We start from the raw sequence: 24,945 nt of genomic DNA, 5'->3' as shown, positions 1-24,945 counted from the left end.
TTTTCTGACTGAGAATGTGACCAAATAACTGAGTCTGGTTGAAAACCATGTAGGGTGAAGACTGGTAAGAGCCCACTGGGTTAGATAGTCAAGAGCTACTAGTCATGTCAGTAGAATGATGGAGGCGAAACACTACAGAAAGATGAAAATGTTGGCTGACAAAATGGAGCACAAATGCAGAGTGCTTCTTTAAGAAATTTGGCAGTGAATGAAAAGAAGGAGGAGGGTTTGGCTTCAGAGAAATTAGAGTTGAGGAAAGACATTTTTATGAAGAAAAGTGAGCTCATGAAGAGGGAAGCTTTTACGTAACAACTTAACAATAAACTCTTAGCTGTTTCTATAATATGGGAAGAGTATTTTGATTTTGAGAAAAGTAGCATAAGACACCTTTCATCTACACATAAAATACAGTAATGCATCTGAGCACAATTTTAATGTGATAAATGTCAAGCACGATACATAAAGATGATGTTTAGTCTTACTAATAATGATCAACTTATCAGTCTCAAATTTTATCTATGGAAAGAGGACTTCTTTCTGCAAATGCTGTGAGGTTGAAGAGATGGTGACATCATGGTCTGTCTGTCCCTGTCTCACCATTGCCTGGTGATGGCTGCATAGTTCCAAGGAGGAAAATCAGGTCAGACAGAGTGAGAACTTGGTAGTCCTAGATTTGGGTTTCACCGAAGCGTTAGGAGTTCTAGGTGTTGAGGTAATTTGGAAGGTCATTGGATCTTTCACCTTGTCCTCCAGAAGATTTCCATGAAAAGTATTTCAGAATTATAACGTCCTGCCCAATGTTAATGTGCCTGGGACCTACAGTAGTAGTGGTATTAGTTTATATGGGAAAGGATCTCATGGAATTTTATGTGATTGCTTTGTTTTGACCAGGTAGAGAGTAGAGTTAGCATAGAAACAAATGGAAAAACATTTCCCCCTTTTTTTCTTAACCAAATAATATAGCCAAATAGAAGCAAGTACATTTTTTTATCCCTTTCCTGAAAGTTGAAGATTTTATCTTGTCCTGTGTCTTCAGAGTAATAGGAAAGAACTACTGTTATAGAAACATGAAGTTGGCTGAAATGTGAGCAGGAAGGATTCTACACATTTCAAGGCCCTCTTCATACCAGAATCTCACAACCACCATGATTAGATTAACTTGGGTATCTGGATATATCATTGAATGGAAAACCATACTGGCAATACAAAAATGCTTAGTTTTTTGCTTTTTTTTTTTTTTTAATCTTTCAGAAACAGGACTAAAAGACAACTGCACATAAATGACAAAAGTGACATTGATGCAAGTGCACTGAGAAATAGAAGTGGACACATTATCTGAGTAGGGGAGTGGTTGAATAAACTATGTATCTCTAAATTCATCACATGCAGTATTTAGCACATTCAGAAACATGGAGGAAACCCAATTAAGATGTTCCACGGAAAATCCAGGATACAAATCTCTATGTAGTATGACACAAGTTTTATAAAATTAAATGCTGCACATATAGATATATTTGAACAGAACAAGGCCTGAAGGAATATTATACCCCAGAAATGTTAATGATAGTTATCTATGGTGATAGGATTATGAATAATAATTTGCTCTTTATATTTTACGTACTTTCCAAGTTTTATATAATGAGGTTACTTTATTTTTATAATTATAAAAATTGTTTAAACCTGAACTTCAATCTCACAAAAGTGTAACTGCACATGTGTTTCCCCATATGTGTCTTTCCATTTCATTGTTACCAGGATAGGGTCTGGATTTGGGGGGCCTAAATTTATAACCCCTGTGGTCTTGTGTGTATATATATATATATATATATATGTATATATATATATATGTATGTATATATATATATATGTATATATATATATATATATAGCCATGGCTCATGGGCCCAGCCGCTCTGTGGCATGTGGGATCTTCCCGGACCAGGGCAGGAACCCGTGTCCCCTGCATCGGCAGGCGGACTCTCAACCACTGTGCCACCAGGGAAGCCCCTTGTGTTTATATTCAAACCTCAATATGAATCAGAACAGGCTCTGTTTAGACTCTGGACTGGAGCAAGTCAGAACTGACGTGTTTACCAGATATTTCCGTGGGTGAAATGGGTGGGCATCAAGATTGGGGAGATGCTGGTGTTACCTCTGGTCTGTTGGGCATGGAAGGGGCTGCCACGCCTCCTGCTCCTCTCCCTCCTCTCCCCCCTCCTGTGCCCTTACTCTTATTCCTCCGTCTCCTCCCCTTCCTCCTCTCCCTCCTCCTTTCCGTTCTCCCTCTCCTCCATTCTTTCCTCCTCCACCTCTTTTCACGGGCTCTGCTTCTCTGCTGGCCAAGCGCTCCATTGCTGTGTTTGAACCACATGCACTGGAGGATAAAGAGCTGGCTCAGGAAACGTTCATGGGCATCATTTATAAAATGCACCAGGAACCAGAAGAAAGGCAAAAATGAGCATTTTGACTATGGCCACCCAAATCAGGCCATTTAAAAACTTGATTTAAAAAATGTATGCTTGTGGTAATGAAACTGTTGTGCATCTGTTTTTTGTTTTTTGTGTTTTTTTTACATTTATTTATTTATTTATTTTTGGCTGCGTTGGGTCTTCGTTGCTGCACACGGGCTTTCTCTAGTTGCGGCGAGCGGGGGCCACTGTTCCTTGCGGTGTGCAGGCTTACTCATTGCGGTGGCTTCTCTTGTTGTGGAGCACGGGCTCTAGGTGGGTGGGCTTTGGTAGTTGTGGCACACAGGCTCAGTAGTTGTGGCACGTGGGCTCTAGAGCACAGGCTCAGTAGTTGTGGTGCACGGGCTTAGTTGCTCCGTGGCATGTGGGATCTTCCCAGACCAGGGCTCAAACCCGTGTCCCCTGCACTGGCAGGCGGATTCTTAACCAATTTGCCACTAGGGAAGCCCGCGCATCTTGACTGTGTTGGTGTATATGTGAAACTACACGTGATAAAACTGCATGGGATAAACACACACACACACACACACACACACGAGTATAAAACAGGAATTCTGAATAAGATCAGTGCTTTGTATCAGTGTCGATATCCTGACTGTGATACTGTGATACTGTACTATAGTTTTGCCAGATGTTACCATTGGGGGAAGCGGAGTAAAGGACATGTGCTATCTCTCTGTATTATTTCTTACTACAGCATGTCATGCTACAGTTATCTCAAAATAAAAAGTTCAATTAAAAAATAAAAAGTATGTATTAGCCATTCATGTCTTGTAAGAGCCATTGTCCACATGGCTCAAGATTCTGCTCTGAGAGTAAGAACAAAGGGTTTTAAACAAATATCCATTACAAAATTATTATGCATTAGGCACCATGCTAACTAAGCACTTTGCATTTTCTTTTAAGAAGTTCATCAACCTTATGATGGGTATTACGGTCCTTATGTGACACATAAGGAAACTGAGGCTCAAAACATTAAGTAACTTGCCATACTCTCCCAGCTAGTGATTGCAAAATAAGGAACCAACCCAGGTGGTCTGGCTCCAAAGCATACACACTTACTTAATCCCTAAGCTATACTCCCTTTGTGTTCTATCAGGTAAAACGTTTGCCTTGAATGATATTTAACTCAGGTAGGTAGGGGGTGTCTTGTCTCTTCCCAGACATCATTTCTTGGCATTGATCCTTTGGGGCTGTTCCCCTAAGAGTTTATCTAAATACTTACTACACTTAATTTATATGACCAATTTTACTATCTCTAGTTTACTATATCAATTTTACTATCAAGTTTATTCCCTGCTATGTAGAGAGTTATGTGTTTTTAAATTGAACTCACTCTCTTAGGTTTCTTTGAGAAACTCCCCACTCCCTTTCCACCCACTGAATAATTGTGGAGATGAGGTGGGGCTTGTCTATACAATACACTCTGTTAATGCAGGGTATGCGATGGAATATGGATGAACCCTGTAGCCGGAACTAGGAGAGTGCGGCAAGGTTGGGAGGGCCTGAAAACTGGTATCAGGGCAGAGCTCAGATTCTGGAACAAGGGTGGTGGTTGAGCACATGTGAATGAGAGCCAAGAAGTGAGTTTAAACCAGGTAGGTGCATGGGAAGTGGGGAGACAGAAAAAAAAAAAAAGACCCGCACAAGGCTAGCTCCAGAACTGGCACATTCAAAGGAAACAAGGTGGTAGTAGGGGAAGGTATGGAAGAGAACAAATCCAAGGTCAAGAGGATGACAGGGGAAACTTTCTTTCCAGCTGGAATTGTCCTGTATGCTTCCCACGGGAAACAACCAGTTTCAGAACATGAATGGCAACACACGTCACCCAGCTGGCCCTGGCTCTCTAAGACTTTACTCACTGAACCTTGAATGTCCTAATATTATACGTGATCTTCTTTAGTTCTGGGGAGAAAATGGCCTCTTTTCTGCCACGTGGAAGCTGGAAACAACCTTAGGTGTTGATGGCCTGGTTTGGAGCAAGCGCAGTGGTTATGACTTTTTTTCTCCTATGGCGAACTGACTGCCGCATGCCACTCGAAGCCTGAACTTGTGATAAAGAGGCAGTTTCCAAGCCATCGCTGGGAAGAGGCTGAGTGTGTTTTGAGAAGGCTGGAGAGAGGGGAGGGCTGCAGGCTTCTTGCGTGTCCCTTTTCATGGGATGCTTTTACGGGCTTGGGAAAGAATTGGTTGGTTAGTTAAAGTTAGCTCTACAAAGATTGCCTTAGAAAGAAAATGAAAGAGAACCTTCACAACCAGTCACAGGGCAGAGAGGTCATTGCAGAGAGGAGCAGGAGATGATGTAGGGGAAAAAAATTAATGAGCCAAGCACTAGGCATGATAACAGACTGACTTGAAAAGGGGAAAAGAGAAAAGGATTCTGGGCTGCCCCGGGACTGTCTAAGCTGCATCAAAAGTAGAGATAAAAGGTAACTCAGCTATCTTATTAGAATAGGGGGATGTCTGCACCTCATGCTTTTCTTCTCCACCCCCCTTCCCAGGCTAAATCTCAAACCCAAGGGCATTAGGGATGTGAGATGAAGAGAACAGAGCTGTCTGTTTGGGAGGAAGCAAAATCCACTCATTGTGGCAATATTGACTGAGCGCAGTTTGAAGCCATTTCGCCCGTTGGACCTCATTACCCGCGTCTGCCTTTGAGTCAGTGTCCCTAGTCTGGTTGTCGCCTGGGCGGCACCCACCCCTGCCGGACACAGGTGAATGCCGAGTGTCCTCAAGGAACTCTTTCCTGGTGAGCAGGGCCTCAGCTGGCCTGCAGAGGAGGCGTGGCGGGTAGAGGCGAGCATTTCTGGAAACAGCTGGTGTGTGTGTGTCATCAACAGAGTCCCTCTTCCTTTGATGTGAAAGATTACCTACACAAAAGCCACTGTCAGCTGCAAAAACATGGTAATAAGTATTTTTTTTCCTGCTGAAATAAAGCAACTACCGCAGACTAGGCAACACCTAAGTGACCCCAGTGGTAACCAGAGCAATTTGCTGTGAAGTTGGTTTTCACTAAAATAGAGAACATTTCATGGAAGCAGCCTTGACACCTGACTGCAGACATGGAGGAGGGTCGCTTGCCATTGGGCTCCTATAGGGAGGGAGAGAGGGGACAGGGGAACAGGAGTGGAATGTAAAGCAGAGGAGAGGAGCACAGCAAACGGTTGCAAAACAACTTTGCACCAAACACCTCCAAGTGGCCACCCCTCCACTGGCTGAGGGCTGCACCCACTATGGATGTGGGCCTGTCACATGGGATCCTGCTCACTTGAGAGCTGCTGCAGCCACAGGAGACGTAGGAGAATTCTACCTGACAAACGGAACGGCTTATGCTTTGTGGAATCCTTCCTTTGCTGAGCCGTTGACCAGATGTTTGTAGAACTGAGGTGAGGGCTTGGGGTGATACACGTGGGGAACACTTAACCTCTCATCCCCAATCTTTTATGTGCTCCCACTCTCTGTCTTAGCATCTGTAGCAGAGAAGATCACCATCCCATCACTTAGAGCACTGACTGAATATGTTAGAAAGCACAAAGTTTCACTGAAGCCATCTAGCAGAAGAGTGCCCTGTTTGGGAATACACTTGTAGGGGTTGTTTTGTAAATACCTCATCATTTCTACCCTTAAGAGTGGTTGCAGACCAGCATCATCAGCATCAGCTGGGGGCCTTTCAGAAATGCAGATTCTAAGGCTCCAGTGAAGTAAACATGTCACTTAACAAAATGCTGGGGGGTTCATAGGCACACGGAAGGCTAAGAAGCACTTCCTTAGCTGTCTTCAGTGCTGTTTCTCTCCATGGCTTTATGGTGGAGCAAGCCTGGTCTAGGGACTTAGCCCTATATCCAAATCTTAGCTCCTTTACTTAATGACATTGACCATTGACCGTTATATCTCTCCAGTATAAAATCATGCCAGGGTGGTTGTGAGAATTCAGTGAACTAATTCATGTCAAGTGGCTTGCAATGAAAATGAATTAACAAACAGTCTCCCTACTACCACGTCTTCTTGTTAAAGAACCTTTGAGTGAAATACCCTGCCCCCTGTTCCTAAAAGGCTAGCTTTTATAGAAACTGGTGTTTTCAAGTGTTATAGGCGGGTTACATAGAATTTCACTTTGCTTGATTGATCTTATTGCTCTCAAACTTAGCCAGGCTTTCACAGCAATCTTCTTCTAAATTATGTCTACCTCATAATTAAAGACAAGATACTGGCTTATTTCCTGGTCTGTTGAGCCCATATTGGAAGCAATCTGGAATCAGAGGACCTTTCACATTTCCTTTTCTCTAAAACGGACAGTGGTGTACCTGCCTGGGCTTTGGGTTGTGACAGTCTTGGGTCCAGACTGTAGTTCTGCCGTTTACTAAAGTATGACTTCGAGGAGTTATCTACTCTCTGTGAACTTATGTATAATCGAACATGGACCTAAAAAATCCTATCTAATAGGGTCACTGTAAAGAGTAAGTGAGAATCTATATACATTGAAAGCACAGAACCTTACGCATAGTAGGTGCTCATGCATATTTATTTCCTCCTGCTTTGTATCTAGAAATAACTCTAACCATTTCTGGGGGATGGTGATCAAAACTAATATTTACTCTAGAACATCACTGGAAAAGGAAGGTTTGCCTGTCAGGGACACCTGCATAATTTTTGATCCTCTATTACTCACTGGCCATTTCAGAATCGGAGTTAATGTTATGTTAGACACTCCAGCCAAAAGGGTATAATGATGAATTGGTCTTATGACTCGTTTTAATAAATTAACCTTGAAACGTTACGTATTTTTACACTCAGGAACTCATTCTAACTTAGTCCTCGTTTGATTTTTATAACTTATTTTAAAGTTCTCTTTGTATGCTATCTTTCCTCCATAAGTCTTGTGATGGCCTTTGGCCAAAAGAAATAAAATTATGACCTAGTAACACGTGTTATAATATATGGTTCAAATTTACCTACCAACTTTGAGTTCTCAAAATACTAGACTTCAATGAGAAAGAATCAAATATTAATGTGTTTTATAGGTAGATAAATAAGGTAGGGAAAGGATGGAGAAGGGAGGGCAAATAACAAGCGGATGATAATACGTAGTGTAAGAGGAAACTATTCACAAGTACCATTAAAGATAAAAGATGCCTTCAGCTGAGCTTTTCAAGGAAGTGGAAAACTCAGTGAGTCTGAGAAACTTGGCCGGGCTATCTAATTTAGTAGTTTGGAAATTGGAAAGATGAAAGCTCTTCTACCAAAAGTGGTAAAACAGTGGGGAGAATCATATAATATTATGAAACGAAGGAACCATGAGAGTTCAAGTCTGTTTTCTTATCTTGAGTCATGCCTGCACTTAGTGCCAGACAGATGAGAACCCATTTTTGCTTTTTAAACAATGTTAGAGGAAGATATTTTATGGTCTCTTGATTCTAATTAGCATTCCAGAATTTTGAAAGTTTTAAACAATTTCCAGTCACAGAGAGCTTTTCCTGAAATCTAACCTAAGCCTCACATTTCTTGCTCAACAGTGATTTCTATAGATAGTTTACTGCTAAGCACTGGCGTTTGAAAATGCCATCCTAGTGCATTTTCACATCCGAAGCAGTGAAGTTGTCTGTCCCTTGGGATAGTGTATGTGTGCATGTGTGTGTATGTGAAACACAATTTATCTCCTTTAAAACCACTTTGAGGGTTTTATCAGGTGTGTCTCAAACATCTTCTAACAATGTGTCACAAATGTAACATTGGTGATTTTATACGCACTTTCCTAGTAAGTATTTATATTCCTCTCCTATTTCCTGAACAAATGAGTTTCTTAGATTACCTATCTTCTGCAAGCTTCAAGTAGATACTTTAAAATGTAGCATACTGTATTTGAAAAATCAATATTCATAATTTAAAGAATTTCACTTAGGTCTGTTCTCAATCTTAGTTTTTCCCAAACTGATGAGGCCTGACATCCTCTATCTATTCTAGATGTTCTTTGGGGTCAAGTAACCCCACGCTCTGTTGAATTTCTTCCCATTTTCTGTATGCTGTTCTGTCTTCTTTTCTTGCTCATCCTCCCCTACCTCACCTCAAAATCACTGTTCTTCAGGACTCAGCCTTAGACCTTCTGCCTGTTCTCCAGAGGTGATCTCATGTATTCTCTTGGTTTCCATTGCTACCTAAATGCCTACAACTGCTAATCTATTCCTCCAGTCCAGATGGTCTTCTGAACTCAAAAGCCGTATGTATAGTATTTGTATAGGCACTGAAAGTTAACATGCCCCAAACTGGATTCACCATTTCTCCCTTTACCTTCCATACCTCTTCCTTCTGTTTTCCCCACCCCAATAAATGGCACTACCCATTATTTACAATAGCCAAAAGGTGGAAAGGACCCAAGTTCCCATCAAGAGATAAATGGATAAATAAAATGTGCCATATACATATAATGGAGTATTATTTAGCCTAAAAAAGAAGGAAATTCTGACACATGCTACAACATGGATACCCTTGAGGACATTATGCTATGTGAAATAAGCCAGTCACAAAGGACAAATACTGTGCAATGCCATTTATATGAGGTAGCTAGAGTATTCAGATGGATAGAAACAGAAAGTAGAGTGGTCACTGCTAGGGGCTGAGAGGAGCAGGGAATGGGAAGGGAGGGTAACTGTTTAATGGGTACAGAAGTTTGCTTTGGGAAGATGAGGACAATTCTGGAGATGGATGATGGTGGTGATTGTACGACAATGTGAATGTACTTAATGCCCCAGAAATGTCCACTTAAAAATAGTTAAGATGTTAAATTTCATGCTGTATGTATCTCACCACAAATTTTAAAACGACAAAAAAATGTAAGGGAACACGTTAAAGGACACCACATAAAACAATCAACCAAACCCAGAATGTGGAACATACACGAGTTTCACTAAAAAATCAAAGGCATAAAAAAAGGAAGAGGGAAGGAGGGAAGGACTATTATGGAATAAAGGAGACCTAAGAGACAAAAATAAATTAATTAATTTATAGAAATAAGTAAACAACAATACCTTCCACCTAGGCTCTTAAGCCAGGAACCTAGAAGTCATGCTGGAATCTTTTTGCCCCGTGTGTCCATTTATGTTTGCACACATGCGCTCTGCTTACAGAAAGCCCCTTGTTTCTCACTTTGAAGCAAGCAAGCTCCAAAGGAGTTGGATAAGGGAGACATTTTTATGTTTTAAAGTTGAAGGGAAGACTTTACAAAGAAGGTGAGCCTGCTAAGGGCCTTGAATGCTGGGTGATATAGAATTACTTAAGAACTGGTTGTTGGAGATGAGATTCTAGATAGAGGGACAAGATGCAGTAGGAATAAGCTTGACATCTGAGTGGCAGTGATGGATGAGAAGCTGCAGGAAAGCCTTTTTGCCTGACCAGGCTGGTCATGCTGACTTCTTGTAGAGTTGAGCCCTCTGGAGCGGTGTGGGCCAAGGGCCACTCAGTGGCATTGCATTTGGTTTTGTAGATAGTCGGATGCGTGTACATATTTGACATTCTGTGATGTAAAGGAGTCAGAGAGAAATTAGATCATATCTAATAATGGAAGCTTCTGGAAAATAGAGGTCATACTATACAAATAAATGGGGGACCTGAAGAAGTTGATTGTGAAAGGATAGATCTTACAGGGAAAAAGGTGGCTTATGCAATCAACTCTGTACTTTAGGGAGAAGGGAAGGAGAGGGGACACTTTCAAGAGATGACTTACCTTCTAAGGCTGTTTTGTAGATGCAGGCCAGATGAGCATCTAAAGGGATGTTGCTATGACAAGACACAACTAGGATGTACTTGAGAGCGAATCTGGATTGAAATGCAGTGGAAACCCCATTCTGAGAATTAGGATTCCTCAACAGATGAGGGGTTAGCTTGCTGTTAAACATGTTAAGAGCATGTTTCTTATGTGTGACATCTAAGTGTGATGGAACATGGCCCTTATTAAATTTGTCGCACCCTCTTTCCCCTGGACCATTCTTATATTTTAAGTTCCCTCCCCTATGATAGGTTAATTCTCCTTTCTTTCTTTGAACCAACAGTTTTGTCTAAATCTATCAATCAGGGTCCCAGCAGAAAACAAGTTATATACTCCAACTGAGTCTTACAGAATTTACTAAGGGATTATTTAAAAGGTACAAAAAGGAATAGTGCAGCATGCAGAGGCTATTAACATCAAAGTGTTGTGACCAGCCTTAGGCCTGAAGGGGAAGAGAAGGAGGCAGTAACTAGAACCCAGAGATGGTGAGGGCTGTTGGGACAGAGCTGTGACCTCCACTGAGGGACACGGCCAGCCCAAGGCTGGCCCCTGGGAAATCTCACCCTTCTTCATCCCTCTGTTCTCACACAGGTCAGCCTCCCTGGGCACAGAGCAAGATGAAGAAAAGTGGGTGGTGTATCAGAGCAGCAAATGGAATATTTCTATTGGGTTTCCATGCAGATCTCTTGCCATCTCTTCTTTAGTGTTGCAACTTTATTCTGAGCACAATTTAAAAACTTTTTACCTTTTTTTTTTTTTTTTGCTGTACGCGGGCCTCTCACTGTCGTGGCCTCTCCCGTTGCGGAGCACAGGCTCCAGACGCGCAGGCTCAGCGGCCATGGCTCACGGGCCTAGCCGCTCCGCGGCATGTGGGACCCTCCTGGACCAGGGCACGAACCCGTGTCCCCTGCATCGGCAGGCGGACTCTCAACCACTGCGCCACCAGGGAAGCCCTAACCTTTCTTAATTTTGCTTTTATATTATCATCTGTACTTACTTATTCATTGAAATTTCAAAATGGAGTCTTTTATAGGTAGGTCAGGCCTGCCGGTCCTAACCTGAGCTATAAGCCCCCACCAGAACTTCTCAATATGTAATGCACTCAGGAATAGCCAGCTTCTAATGTTGATTCAGACTCAGGAGGTCTGGGGAGGGACCTGAGAGTCTTCATTTCTAGCACGTTCCCAAGTGATATCCATGCAGCTGGTCCATGGACCACATTTTGAGGAGCAAGGCACTGCATGATTTTGAAATGGCCTTCAGATGAACTACCAGCTACCTCAAATTGGTTAGGTGAGGTAGTGGAAGGGTCCACCTTTCCACTGGTGGCCCGCCATCTGCTACTTCATTATTTCTTGGCTTTGCCACCAGTTCCCAGAATTCATGTGGACCATGTACTTCTCCAAGTCTCAAAGCGTCTGCCTTCTATATGGGATTTAATGCTGCTCCTTTTCCTGGATTTGTGAGGAAACTATGACAGCAAATTACCATGATTATCTTCTGCGAATGGTGTCTTAGAAGACCTGTTATCTGCCTCACTGTTGCTGTCATTTGAACACCATTCAGCTTGATGCTTACCTGAGCCAAAAAAGCTGATGATGTTTTGGTGACTGATTCAGTGAGTTGCAGAAAATGAGTCTATAATCTTAGGGTAAGCTTCCCTTTAACAGGGTAAGGTATCACAGACTAAACTTTTGCTGTATCTTAACATATCTTACAAAACAAGTGACCAGTTTATTAGAGGCTGAAGCTGTACACAGAGTGAGGGAAGTACAGGAAAAGGGTGAGGGACTTGTTTCTATGAAATTTATTTCAGACAGTAAGCTGATAGATCAGTAAGTGGAACTCTGAAAGCCAGACCTAGGGAAGTTACAAGATGGGATAGAGAGGGGGTTCACTCTGGGATGACATGAATGCCATGGGGCCTTGTGTCTGTGGACTCAGATAGCAGTGAGGCCAGTGGAACTAAAAATATGGGAAGTGAAAGTGGAAAAGAGGAATACAAAGGATGAATCTCTGTCATAATCAGTTGCGAAAAGCAACAACATTTAAGAAAATAGTTATTTTAATGTAAATAATATAAATTACTATTCATTGAGTGCTTTCAGTATGGCCAGTTCTCTACATATATTCTTTCAGATCATCCTGCCAACTCTGAAGAGTAGCATAATTAAAAGCCCAGGTTCTAAACTGCTTGGGTTTAAATCTGGTGTGAACCAATTCCTAGAAATCTGGCATTTTGAAGCTTTTAACCTCCCTGTGCTGCATGTTTTATACACGGTGAAAAGGACATGAAAATAGTAACAATCTTGGAGGGTTCTCTCCAGGAATAAAGAACTTGATAAGTGAAAATTATTCAGAACAATGCTGGCATAGACTAATCTCTCAGTCGGTGCTAACAATAATTATTAGCATCTCATTGAGTTTGATTGCTTGCTTAAATGTGAGTTCTTTTTCCATGAAGCCAAGTTGTCTCTTCCAGTTTATAGTGGGATGACCATGTTAGTTATGGTGGAGAGGGAGTCTTTTTTTTTTCTTTTTTAACCTCTTCAATGGAGTATAATTGCTTTACAATGGTGTGGTAGTTTCTGCTTTATAACAAAGTGAATCAACTATACGTATACATATATCCCCATATCTCCTCCCTCTTGCGTCTCCTTTCCACTCTCCCTATCCCACCCCTCCGTCACAAAGCACTGAGCTGATCTCCCAGTGCTATGCTGCTGCTTCCCACTAGCTATCTATATTACATTTGGTAGTATATATATGTCCATTCCACTCTCGCACTTCGTCTCAGCTAACCCTTCCCCCTCCCCATGTGCTCAACTCCATTCTCTATGTCTGCATCTTTATTCCTGTCCTGCCCCTAGGTTCTTCAGAACATTTTTTTTTTTTTAGATTCCACATACATGTGTTAACCTACAGTATTTGTTCTTCTCTTTGTGACTTACTTCATCTGTATGACAGACTCTAGGTCCATCCACCTCACTACAAACAACTCAATTTCGTTTCTTTTAATGGCTGAGTAATATTCCATTGTATATATGTGCCACATCTTCTTTATCTATTCATCTGCCGACAGACACTGATGTTGCTTCCATGTCCTGGCTATTGTAAATAGAGCTGCAATGACATTGTTGTACATGACTCTTTTTGAATCATGGTTTTCTCAGGGTATGTGCCCAGTAGTGGGATTGCTGGGTCATATGGTAATTCTATTTGTAGTTTTTTAAGGAACCTCCATACTGTTCTCCATAGTGGCGGTAACAATTCACATTCCCACCAGCAGTGCAAGGAGGTTCCCTTTTCTCCACACCCTCTCCAGCATTTATTGTTTCTAGATTTTTTGATGATGGCCATTCTGACTGGTGTGAGATGGTATCTCATTGTAGTTTTGATTTGCATTTCTCTAATGATTAATGATGTTGAGCATTCTTTCATGTGTTTGTTGCCAATCTGTATATCTTCTTTAGAGAAATGTCTATTTAGGTCTTCTGCCCATTTTTGGATTGGGTTGTTTGTTTTTTTGTTATTGAGCTGCATGAGCTGCTTGTAAATTTTGGAGATTGATCCTTTGTCAGTTGCTTCATTTGCAAATATTTTCTCCCATTCTGAGGGTTGTCTTTTGGTCTTGTTTATGGTTTCCTTCACTGTGCAAAAGCTTTTAAGTTTCATTAGGTCCCATTTGTTTATTTTTGTTTTTATTTCCATTTCTCTAGGAGGTGGGTCGAAAAGGATCTTGCTGTGATTTATGTCATGGAGTGTTCTGCCTATGTTTTCCTCTAAGAGTTTGATAGTTTCTGGCCTTACATTTAGGTCTTTAATCCATTTTGAGTTTATTTTTGTGTATGGTGTTAGGGAGTGTTCTAATCTCATACTTTTACATGTACCTGTCCAGTTTTCCCAGCACCACTTATTGAAGAGGCTGTCTTTTCTCCACTGTATATTCTTGCCTCCTTTATCAAAGATAAGGTGACCATATGTGCGTGGGTTTATCTCTGGGCTTTCTATCCTGTTCCACTGATCTGTCTTTCTGTTTTTGTGCCAGTACCATACTGTCTTGATTACTGTAGCTTTGTAGTGTACTCTGAAGTCAGACTGATTCCTCCAGCTCCATTTTTCGTTCTCAAGATTTCTTTGGCTATTCGGGGTCTTTTGTGTTTCCATACAAATTGTGAAATTTTTTGTTCTAGTTCTGTGAAAAATGCCAGTGGTAGTTTGATAGGGATTGCATTGAATCTGTAGATTGCTTTGGGTAGTAGAGTCATTTTCACAATGTTGACTCTTCCAATCCAAGAACATGGTATATCTCTCCATCTATTTGTATCATCTTTAATTTGTTTCATCAGTGTCTTATAATTTTCTGCATACAGGTCTTTTGTCTCCTTAGGTAGGTTTATTCCTAGATATTTTATTCTTTTTTTTGCAATGGTAAATAGGAGTGTTTTCTTAATTTCACTTTCAGATTTTTCATCATTAGTGTATAAGAATGCTAGAGATTTCTGTGCATTAATTTTTTATCCTGCTACTTCACCAAATTTATTGATTATCTCTAGTAGTTTTCTCGTAGCATCATTAGGATTCTCTATGTATAGTATCACATCATCTTCAAACAGTGACAGCTTTACTTCTTCTTTTCCAATTTGTATTCCTTTTCTTTTTCTCTCTGATTGCTGTGGCTAAAACTTCCAAAACTATGTTGAATGATAGTGGTGAGACTGGACAACCTTGTTTTGCTCCTGATCTTAGTGGAAATGGTTTCAGTTTTTCACCATTGAGAATGATGTTGGCTGTGGGTTTTTTCATATATGGCCTTTATTATGTTGAGGTTAAGTTCCCTCTATGCCTACTTTCTGGAGGGTTTTTATCATAAATGGGTGTTGAATTTTGTCAAAAGCTTTTTCTGCATCTATTGAGATAATCATATGGTTTTTCTCCTTCAATTGGTTAATATGGTGTATCACATTGATTGATTTACATATATTGAAGAATCCTTGAATTCCTGGGATAAACCCCACTTGATCATGGTATATGATCCTTTTAATGTGCTGTTGGATTATGTTTGGTAGTAGTTTGGTGAGGATTTTTGCATCTATGTTCATCAGTGATATTGGCCTGTAGTTTTCTTTTTCTGGAACATCTTTTTCTGGTTTTGGTATCGGGGTGATGGTGGCCTCATAGAATGAGTTTGGGAGTGTTTCTCCCTCTGCTACATTTTGGAAGAGTTTGGGAAGGGTAGGTGTCAGCTCTTCTCTGAATGTTTGATAGAATTCGCCTGTGAAGCCATCTGGTCCTGGGCTTTTGTTCGTTGGAAGATTTTTAATCACAGTCTCAATTTCAGTGCTTGTGATTTGTCTGTTTATATGTTCTATTTCTTCCTGGTTCAGTCTTGGAAGTTTGTGCTTTTCTAAGAATTTGTCCATTTTTTCCAGGTTGTGCATTTTATTGGCATATAGTTGCTTGTAGTAATCTCATGATCCTTTGTATTTCTGCAGTGTCTGTTGTGACTTCTCCTTTTTCATTTCTAATTCTACTGATTTGAGTCTTCTCCCTTTTTTTCTTGATGAGTCTGGCTAATGGTTTATCAATTTTTTTAATCTTCTCAAAGAACAAGCTTTTAGTTTTATTGTTCTTTGCTACTGTTGTCTTCATTTCTTTTTTCATTTATTTCTGATCTGATCTTATGATTTCTTTCCTTCTGCTAACTTGGGGGTTTTTTTGTTCTTCTTTAATTGCTTTAGGTGTAAGTTTAGGTTATTTCAGATGCTTCTTGTTTCTTGAGGTAGGATTGTATTGCTACAAACTTCCCTCTTAGAACTGATTTTGCTGCATCCCATAGGTTTTGGGTTGTCACGTATTTATTTGTTTGTAGGTATGTTTTGATTTCTTCAGTGATCTCTTGGTTATTTAGTAGTGTATTGTTTAGCCTCCATGTGTTTGTAGTTTTTACAGATTTTTTCCTGTAATAGATATCTAGTCTCATAGCGTTGTGGTCAGAAAAGATACTTGATACAATTTCAATTTTCTTAAATTTACCGAGGCTTGATTTGTGACCTAAGCTATGGTCACTCCTGGAGAATGTTCCATGAGCACTTGAGGAAAATGTGTATTCTGTTGTTTTTGGATGGAATGTACTATAAATATCAATTAAGTCCATCTTGTTTAATGTGTCATTTAAAGCTTGTGTTTCCTTATTTATTTTCATTTTGGATGATCTGTCCATTGGTGAAAGTGGGGTGTTAAAGTCCCCTACTATTATTGTGTTACTGTCGATTTCCCCTTTTATGGCTGTTAGCATTTGCCTTATGTATTGAGGTGCTCCTATGTTGGGTGCATGAATATTTACAGTTGTTATATATTCTTCTTGGATTGATCCCTTGATCATTATGTAGTGTCCTTCTTTGTCTCTTGGAATACTCTTTGTTTTAAAGTCTATTTTGTCTGATATGAGATTTGCTACTCCAGCTTTCTTTTGATTGCGTTTACATGGAATATCTTTATCCATCCCCCCACTTTCTGTCTGTATGTGTCCCTAGGTCTGAAGTTGGTCTCTTGTAGAGAGCATATATACAGGTCTTGTTTTTGTATCCATTCAGCCAGTCTATGTGTTTTGGTTAGAGCATTTAATCCATTTACATTTAATGTAATTATTAATATGTATGTTCCTATTACCATTTTCTTAATTGTTTGGGTTTGTTATTGTAGGTCTTTTCTTTCCCTTGTGTTTCCTGCCTGGAGAAGTTCCTTTAGCATTTGTTGTAAAGCTAGTTAGGTGGTGCTGAATTCTCTTAGCTTTTGCTTGTCTGTAAAGGTTTTAATTTCTCTATGAAATCGGAATGAGATCCTTGCTGGGGAGAGTCATCTTGGTTGTAGGTTTTTCCCTTTCATCACTTTAAATATGTCCTGCCACTCCCTTATGGCTTGCAGAGTTTCTGCTGAAAGATCAGCTGTCAACCTTATGGGGATTCCCTTGTATGTTATTTGTTGTTTTTCCCTTGCTGCCTTTAATATTTTTTCTTTGTATTTAATTTTTGATAGTTTAATTAACCTGTATGTTGGCATTTTTCTCCTTGGATTTATTCTGTATGGGACTCTCTGTGCATCCTGGATTTGACTGACTATTTCCTTTCCCATATTAGGGATATTTTCAACTATAGTCTCTTCAAATATTTTCTCATTCCCTTTCTTTTTCTCTTCTCCTTCTGGGACCCCTATAATTCAAATGTTGGTGTGTTTAATGTTGTCCCAGAGGTCTCTAAGACTGTCCTCAATTCTTTTCATTCTTTTTTTTTTTTTCTGCTCTGCAGTAGTTATTTCCACTATTTTCTCTTCCACGTCACTTATCCGTTCTTCTGCCTCAGTTATTCTGCTATTGATTCCTTCTAGAGAATTTTTAATTTCATTTATTGTGTTGTTCATCATTGTTTGTTTTCTCTTTAGTTCTTCTAGGTCCTTGTTAAACGTTTCTTGTACTTTTTCCATTCTATTTTCAAGATTTTGGATCATCTTTACTATCATTACTCTGAATTCTTTGTCAGGTAGACTGCTTATTTCCTCTTCATTTGTTTGGTGTGGTGGGTTTTTACCTTGCTCCTTCCTCTGCTGTGTGTTTCTCTGTCTTTTCATTTTTCTTAACTTACTGTGTTTGGCGTCTCCTTTTCGCAGGCTGCAGGTTCGTAGTTCCCGTTGTTTATGGTGTCTGCCCCCAGTGGCTAAGGTTGTTTCAGTTGGTTGTGTAGCCTTCTTGGTGGAGGGGACTGGTGCCTGTGTTCTGGTGGATGAGTCTGGATCTTGTCTTTCTGGTGGGCAGGACCACGTCCAGTGGTGTGTTTTGGGGTGTCTGTGATCTTATTATGATTTTAGGCAGCCTCTCTGCTAATGGGTGGGGTTGTGTCCTGTCTTGCTAGTTGTTTGGCATAGGGTGTCCAGCACTGTAGCTTGCTGGTCATAGAGTGGAGCTGGGTCTTAGCGCTGAGATGGTGATCTCTGGGAGCGCTTTCGCTGTTTGATATTATGTGGAGCCGGGAGGTCTTTGGTGTACCAGTGTCCTGCACTTGGCTCTCTCTCCCCAGAGGCACAGGCCTGACACCCGGCCGGAGCACCAAGACCCTGTCAGCCACCCGGCTTAGAATAAAAGGGAGGAAAAAAGAAAGAAAGAGAGAAAAAAATAAAATAAAAGAAAGTTATTAAAATAAAAAATTTTTAAAAATTATTAAAAATTAAAAAAATTAAAAAGTAATTAAAAAAAAGAAAGATAAAAAGAGCAACCGAACCAAAGAACAAATCCAGCAATGATAAAAAGCGGTAAAAACTATACTAAAAAACAAACAAAAAAGCAAATTAAAACGGACAAACAGAACCCTACGACAAATGGTAAAAGCAAAGCTATACAGACAAAATCACACAACGAAGCATACACATACACACTCAGAAAAAGAGAAAAAGGAAAAAAATATATATATAGCTATATATATATAAAAAGAGAGCAATGAAATCAATAAACGAATCTACCAATGATTATAATCTCTAAATAGTAAACTAAGATAAACATTAAACAACAACAAAAAATTGGATGCAGAAAGCAACCCCAAGTTTACAGTTGCTCCCGAAGTCCACCAGCTCAATTTTGCGACGATTTGTTGTCTATTCAGGTATTCCACAGATGCAGGGTGCATCAAGTTGATTGTGGAGATTTAATCCGCTGCTCCTGAGGCTGCACGGAGAGATTTCCGTTTCTCTTCTTTGTTCGTACAGCTCCTGGGGTTCAGCTTTGGATTTAGACTGGCCTCTGCGTGTAGGTTGCCTGAGGGCATCTGTTCCGTGCCCAGAGAGGATGGGGTTAAAGGAGAATCTGACTGGGGGGCTCTGGCTCACTCAGCCCGGGGGGAGGGAGGGGTACGGATGCGGGGTGAGCCTGCGGTGGCAGAGGGTAGCGTGACGTTGCACCAGCCTGAGGCGCGCCATGTGTTCTCCCGGGGAAGTTGTCCCTGGATCACGGGACCCTGGCAGTGGCAGGCTGCACAGGCTCCTGGGAGGGGAGGTGTGGATAGTGACCTGTGCTCGCACACAGGCTTCTTGGTGGCTGCAGCAGCCGCCTTAGCGTTTCATGCCCGTCTCTGCGGTCTGCCTGATAGCAGCAACTCGCGCCCACCTCGAGCTCATTTAGGCAGTGCTCTGAATCCCCTCTCCTTGCACACCCCATAACAATGGTCTTTTGCCTCTTAGGCAGGTCCAGAGTTTTTCCTGCACTCCCTCCCGGCTAGCCGTGGTGCACTAGCCCCCTTCAGGCTGTGTTCAAGCTGCCAACCCCAGTCCTTTCCTCTGCACTCCAACCAAAGCTGGAGCCTCAGCTCCAGCCCCGCCCGCCCCGGCAGGTGAGCAGACAAGCCCCTCGGGCTGGTGAGTGCCGCTCAGCACCAATCCTCTGTGCGGGAATCTCTCTGCTTTGCCCTCGCTCTGGTCCGGGGCTCTGAAACTTCCCCACACCCCGGTCTCCGCCAGTGAAGGACCTCCCTAGTGTGTGGAAACCTTTCCGCCTTCACAGCTCCCTCTCAGAGGTGCAGGTCCCATCCCTATTCTTTTGTCTCTGTTTTTTCTTTTTTCTTTTGCCCTCCCCAGGTATGTGGGGACTTTCTTGCCTTTTGGGAAGTCAGAGGTCTTCTGCCAGCGTTCAGTAGGTGTTCTGTAGGAGTTGTTCCACATGTAGATGTATTTCTGATGTATCTGTGGGGAGGAAGGTGATCTCCACATTTTACTCCTCTGCCATCCTGAAGGTCTCCCTGAGAGGGAGTGTTAACAGTGTCAAAATACCCAATGGATATTTTCCCTTTATGTTTACGGCATAATAAGCATCTATCTATAAAGGAATATGGGGAAAATGATTTGAGACTGTAAAACATAGTGATCATGATTCTGTAGTGATTCTGGGGAGCTAAGGCAAAGGAAATCCATGCTTGCAATGGTATATCAAGGCTCTCACTTTGTGGCACAGTTCTTTTAGGGAATGAAAAGGAACTAAACCCTCTTATGGAACCATTTAGGCCTTGAATCAGGAAGGTATTTCAGGTGAGTTCTATGAGACTCAAAAGGTAATTATTACCAAGTATCCAGTGTAACATCAAGTATTGGCTAAGTCCCATACAAGCATATTATTTAATCCTCTCTCACTCCTTCGTGGTAGCTAAATATTGTCACATAATCCCCCATCAGTGAGGAAATGATGGGCCTGGAATTCCTAAGTGACTCCCTGATCAAGGGCAAACAGCAAGTTGGAGAGGGAACCATCACTTGTCTCCATAGCCAGTGGGCCTCCATTCTGCCTATTAACTCTGTGAGCCAGGCTAAGTAGTCGAAGAGCAATGCCCATTTGGGAAACAAGAAACTCATTTCAAAATGACACCTGACAAAAGGTAGTGGTGATCAAGAAGGGATAAAGATAAGGCCCAGGGGAGTGCTATTTCACAGTTGGAAAGCTGGGGAAGGCGTGGGCATTGCCTCATCTAAATCTTTTCATCGTACAGATGAAGAGGGAAGGGCCTAGACCTCAAGATCATGTGCAGTTAGCGTCAGCATGGAGACAAGAGCCCCTTCCTGGACTAACATTCATTCCACTCTATCTCTCTCCCCATAAAGTGCAGTTGCTTTGGCTGGGAATGAGAGGCTGTCAGTATAAGCGTCTGTGGCACCCTTTTAGTAGGAAATAGTTAAACCGGGGAAAATCATACCTTTTAATTATTGAAATCCTTTATTGATGCTGAGACATTGTTTGGTGAACATGCATGGAGAATATTCATAGATATTATATATTACTAAAGCTCCCTCTTATTGACTTCTGCATCACAACCTAAACACGCAGAGCCCAATAAAACATGACTTTGTCTTAACAGCATTATGAATAAATTATTAAGAACTTTTTTCTTCTGCAATAATTTTACTAGTTTTTTTTTTAAATAAAATCAAACCTTCTATAGGACTGTAATTAAAAGTAAAAGAACATGCAACAGTTTTTAGCCATAATCCTCAGGAGATTATTTAATAAAGAACTGTCAAAACTGAGACTAAAGAATATCCTCTGTTTGCTGAGGCCTCCTTGAGAATGGCTTTCAAGGGGGCCATAACCTCTGTGATTGCTTACACATCTCACCAACTGTGGCTGAAGTCTGTGCTGGAGAACTTGCCCAGAATGGCTGCTGCACCATGCTTGTTGGATGCCAATGGAAGTTGCCAAGGTGAAGGAGTGAGTCTTCTTTTTTTTTTTTTTTTTTTTTTTTGCGGTACGCGGGCCTCTCACTGTTGCGGCCTCTCCCGTTATGGAGCACAGGCCCTGGACGCGTAGGCTCGGTGGCCATGGCTCACGGGCCCAGCCGCTCCACGGCACGTGGGATCCTCCCGGACCGGGGCATGAATCCGTGTCCCCTGCATCGGCAGGCGGACTCTCAACCACTGCGCCACCAGGGAAGCCCAGTGGGTCTTCTTTTTTCTGCATTATTCTCATCTAGCACAAGCCTGGCCCATAGCAGGGCCTCTTCAAATGCTTATTGGATCAGTTACTGTACTACAGGCCATACCCTTTAACTACAAAGCCAGGTACCATGGTTTGGATTTCCTACTGAGTCGGCCTGGGGATCTGCTCAGAGCTAGTATACACAGTGAATAACTGTGATGAGAGATGGAGGACCCAGTTTAATGAGCAAGGGCTCCTGTCTCAGCCAGACCTATATTTTAGTGATGGTGGTACTGTCTTAACGCAAGTTACTTTGTCACTTTGACCCTCATTTCTTGAAAAATGATAATACCTACTTTTCAGCGGCTGGTGAGAGGACTGTGTGATAAACATGTAAAATGACCTAACTCAGAGCCTGGGAGCTTGTTCTTAGTATTCACCTATGCTTGCCACCAGGTGGAAGCCCTGGAGGAGAGTCACCTGATCAGGAGCCAGCTATTAAGTCTGATTTATCTATTGCTTTACTACTTTTGCATACCCATTGAGTACCTGCTGCTCCATCTCTGTAGCTCAGTGTATCCTCTTCTCTGTTCTCATGTTAGATCAGTTTTAATTGAGTCTCTGTGGCTGCTGTCTCTGGTGTGGGTTCAGTCAACTCTCCCAGTGCCCAGTCCAGCCAACCCTGCCAGAGAGCATGCAGAGGACAAATGTCCATCCTGTGATTTTGTATGCAAGGGCAGGGCTACTGTAGGTCACTTTTAGCCTGGCAAATTTCACTCCAATTTTTTTTCTGATTTCTTCATTTAGTCCCCAGATATATCTCCGCATCATCTATTTGCTTTTGTGTCTCATTATGAGCTAGGGGGTCACTCTCCAACCTTCTCTGTTGGGAAGTGAGAACATGTGTGATCTGTGCAAGACCGACACCAATCTGCATTGTTCAAGGCTCCCTGTATTGGGGGTCACTTAGCACTTAAACAGTGTTTCTCTCTGCAGATATAAGCTGGTTCTTTTTTTTTTTTTTTTGCGGTACGCGGGCCTCTCACTGTTATGGCCTCTCCCATTGTGGGGCACAGGCTCCGGACGTGCAGGCTCAGCAGCCATGGCTCACGGGCCCAGCCGCTCCGCGGCACGTGGGTTCTTCCCGGACCGGGGCACGGACCCGTGTCCCCTGCATCGGCAGGCGGACTCTCAACCACTGCACCACCAGGGAAGCCCACCCTATCATGTTTTTATAGGAAAATGTTTAGGGTTTCAGACTTTTTAAATGACATATACATAAACTCATATTAACTTACAGATCATAAGCGTATAGGTCAATGCATTTAAACAAAGATAGCAACCCTGTATAACCAGGACCCTGATCACCAAAGAAAACAGAGTTAGCACCCTCCCCCAAATCCTCCTTGTGCCCATTTCAGTCACCACCCCCCCGCCAAGGGGAAGCATTAACTGGATTTGTAACACCATAGATTAATAGGATCACTTTTAAATTTTATATAACAGAATCATACAGTGCAAACTTTTCCCATAGGTGGCTTCTTTTAATCTACAATATGTTTTTGTAAAAATTTGTTCGTGTTACTGAGAGTAGCTGTAGTTTACCCCCTATCACTGCAAAGTGGTATTCCATTGTGTGATTATATCACAATGTGTTTATCCATCCTATTTTTGATGGCTATTTGAGTAGCTTCCAGTTTGGGGCTATTTTGAATAGGGCTGCTATGAACATTCTTGTGCATGTCTTTTGACTCATATATAAATGCATTTTAGTCAGGTATATACCAATGAGTGGAATTTCCAGTGTATAGTGGATGCGAGTGCCTAGCTTTCATAGCTGCTGTCAAATAGTTCTCCAAAGCTGGGTTTTTGGTTTTTAAAAGACAAAGTCATATTAGTGGTAACAAGACCAACCTTGCATCAGTAATCATCTTATACTTAGAAATGGAATCATCTGCTAAGGCTGTAGTTTATGTGCTACTCACAAATGGAATTTCAATACCCAGTTCTATCCATAGTTAGTTGTCCTTACCTAGGAGTAATAATGGTTTTTTCTCATCCTGGGCTCCTGAAGGCAAATCATTTTCCATGCAGGTACTAACCTTTCTCCAGATGTGAAAGCTTCAGCTTGTTCATTTTTATGGAACAATAAAAGTCTACTTTAAAAAATTGGCCAGCAGGGGATTAGGGTATCAGTAGAAAAATTCTATGTGTATGCAGTTGCTAAGTTATCTTTATCCTGCTTGTTCTGTTCTAGAAGTGTATTACTAGGAGCTGTCAGTTGTCTTAAATGTTTTAATGAATGAAACTTAGTTGCCTAAGGCTTTTTTTAAGCAAAGTACATAGATTTTTTTTAAATGCAGAGGGAGATGGAAAATAATAGATGTTCTGCCTTAACAAAAGCATCACCAAATGCCAGCTAACTGACCTCATTTCCCTGTTTCCAGCACAGTGAAATTTCATTATCATCATCATCTTTATTAACTAATTTTTATTATCGGTCTGTAAAACACTAAGGGGTTTATCGTAGAGTGAAGTGAAATGGAACATGTGTTGAAATTGGAATTAGGTACCTGGGAACAAGTCTGTCTGCCATTTACTAGTTCTGTATCTTTGGGACAATCACTTAACTTCTTCGACCTCAGCTTCCACAATTTTAAAAAGGAAGGGTTAGATTCCAAGACATGTAAGAATCTTTCCAGCTTTAGAAATCCTGTGATTCGAATTTTAATCAATTTGGGTATGTTCATCGAAATGCATACAACCAAATTTTTTCTTGTAATTAAATATATTATCATTATTTTTACTTTCATAGCTTAAAAAGATAGATGCCCATGCTTTTCTGAGTTCAATGACTTTCACATGGACTTTCTTAAATAAGATGAGCATGCTTGTCCTAAGTGAATTAAGGACAACAGTAAGAATCCTCCTACTTCCTAGTTATATTTTCCTTGAAATTGCTCTTTCTTTATTTAGTAAAGAGGAAAGTGGAGAAGAAGAGGGGGAAATCCACTGGGCAATAATATTGGCAAAACATTGAATTGTCCCAACCTCAAATATCTTCTTAGTTTTTATTTTTAATATTAGTATTTATTTATTTAGAAAAATATACATTAAGCACCAGCTATTTGTCAGGGACTTAAGACCTAGAAATAGGTTAACAGAAACTCACACAGTCAATGAAAGCCTGCACAGTCCATGAAAGTCTCTTGTGTCTAAAAATACAACAGATCTGATATTTTACATGATTTTCCCTTTTAAAATAACAAAATAAT

The 24,945-nt window shown here is 41.2% G+C and overlaps 1 protein-coding gene and 1 pseudogene across 3 annotated transcripts in view; both read left to right on the top strand.

Moving 5' to 3' along the window:
* Positions 1 to 24,945, top strand: part of ASTN1 (astrotactin 1) — a gene marked incomplete at both ends in the record, with an annotated part of 328,640 nt that overhangs the window by 56,300 nt on the left and 247,395 nt on the right. The window lies entirely within an intron of this gene.
* The window catches only part of LOC308612418 (casein kinase I-like), a 40,505-nt pseudogene that overhangs the window by 14,082 nt on the left and 1,478 nt on the right, over positions 1 to 24,945 (top strand). The gene's annotated exons all lie outside the window — the stretch shown is intronic.

This window comes from Mesoplodon bidens, assembly GCF_964165515.1.
Source record: "Mesoplodon bidens genome assembly, chromosome: 2".
NCBI classification, from domain to species: Eukaryota; Metazoa; Chordata; class Mammalia; order Artiodactyla; family Ziphiidae; genus Mesoplodon; species Mesoplodon bidens.
Note: the sequence above shows the minus strand (reverse complement) of the source record. Positions and strands in the feature narration are given on the sequence as shown.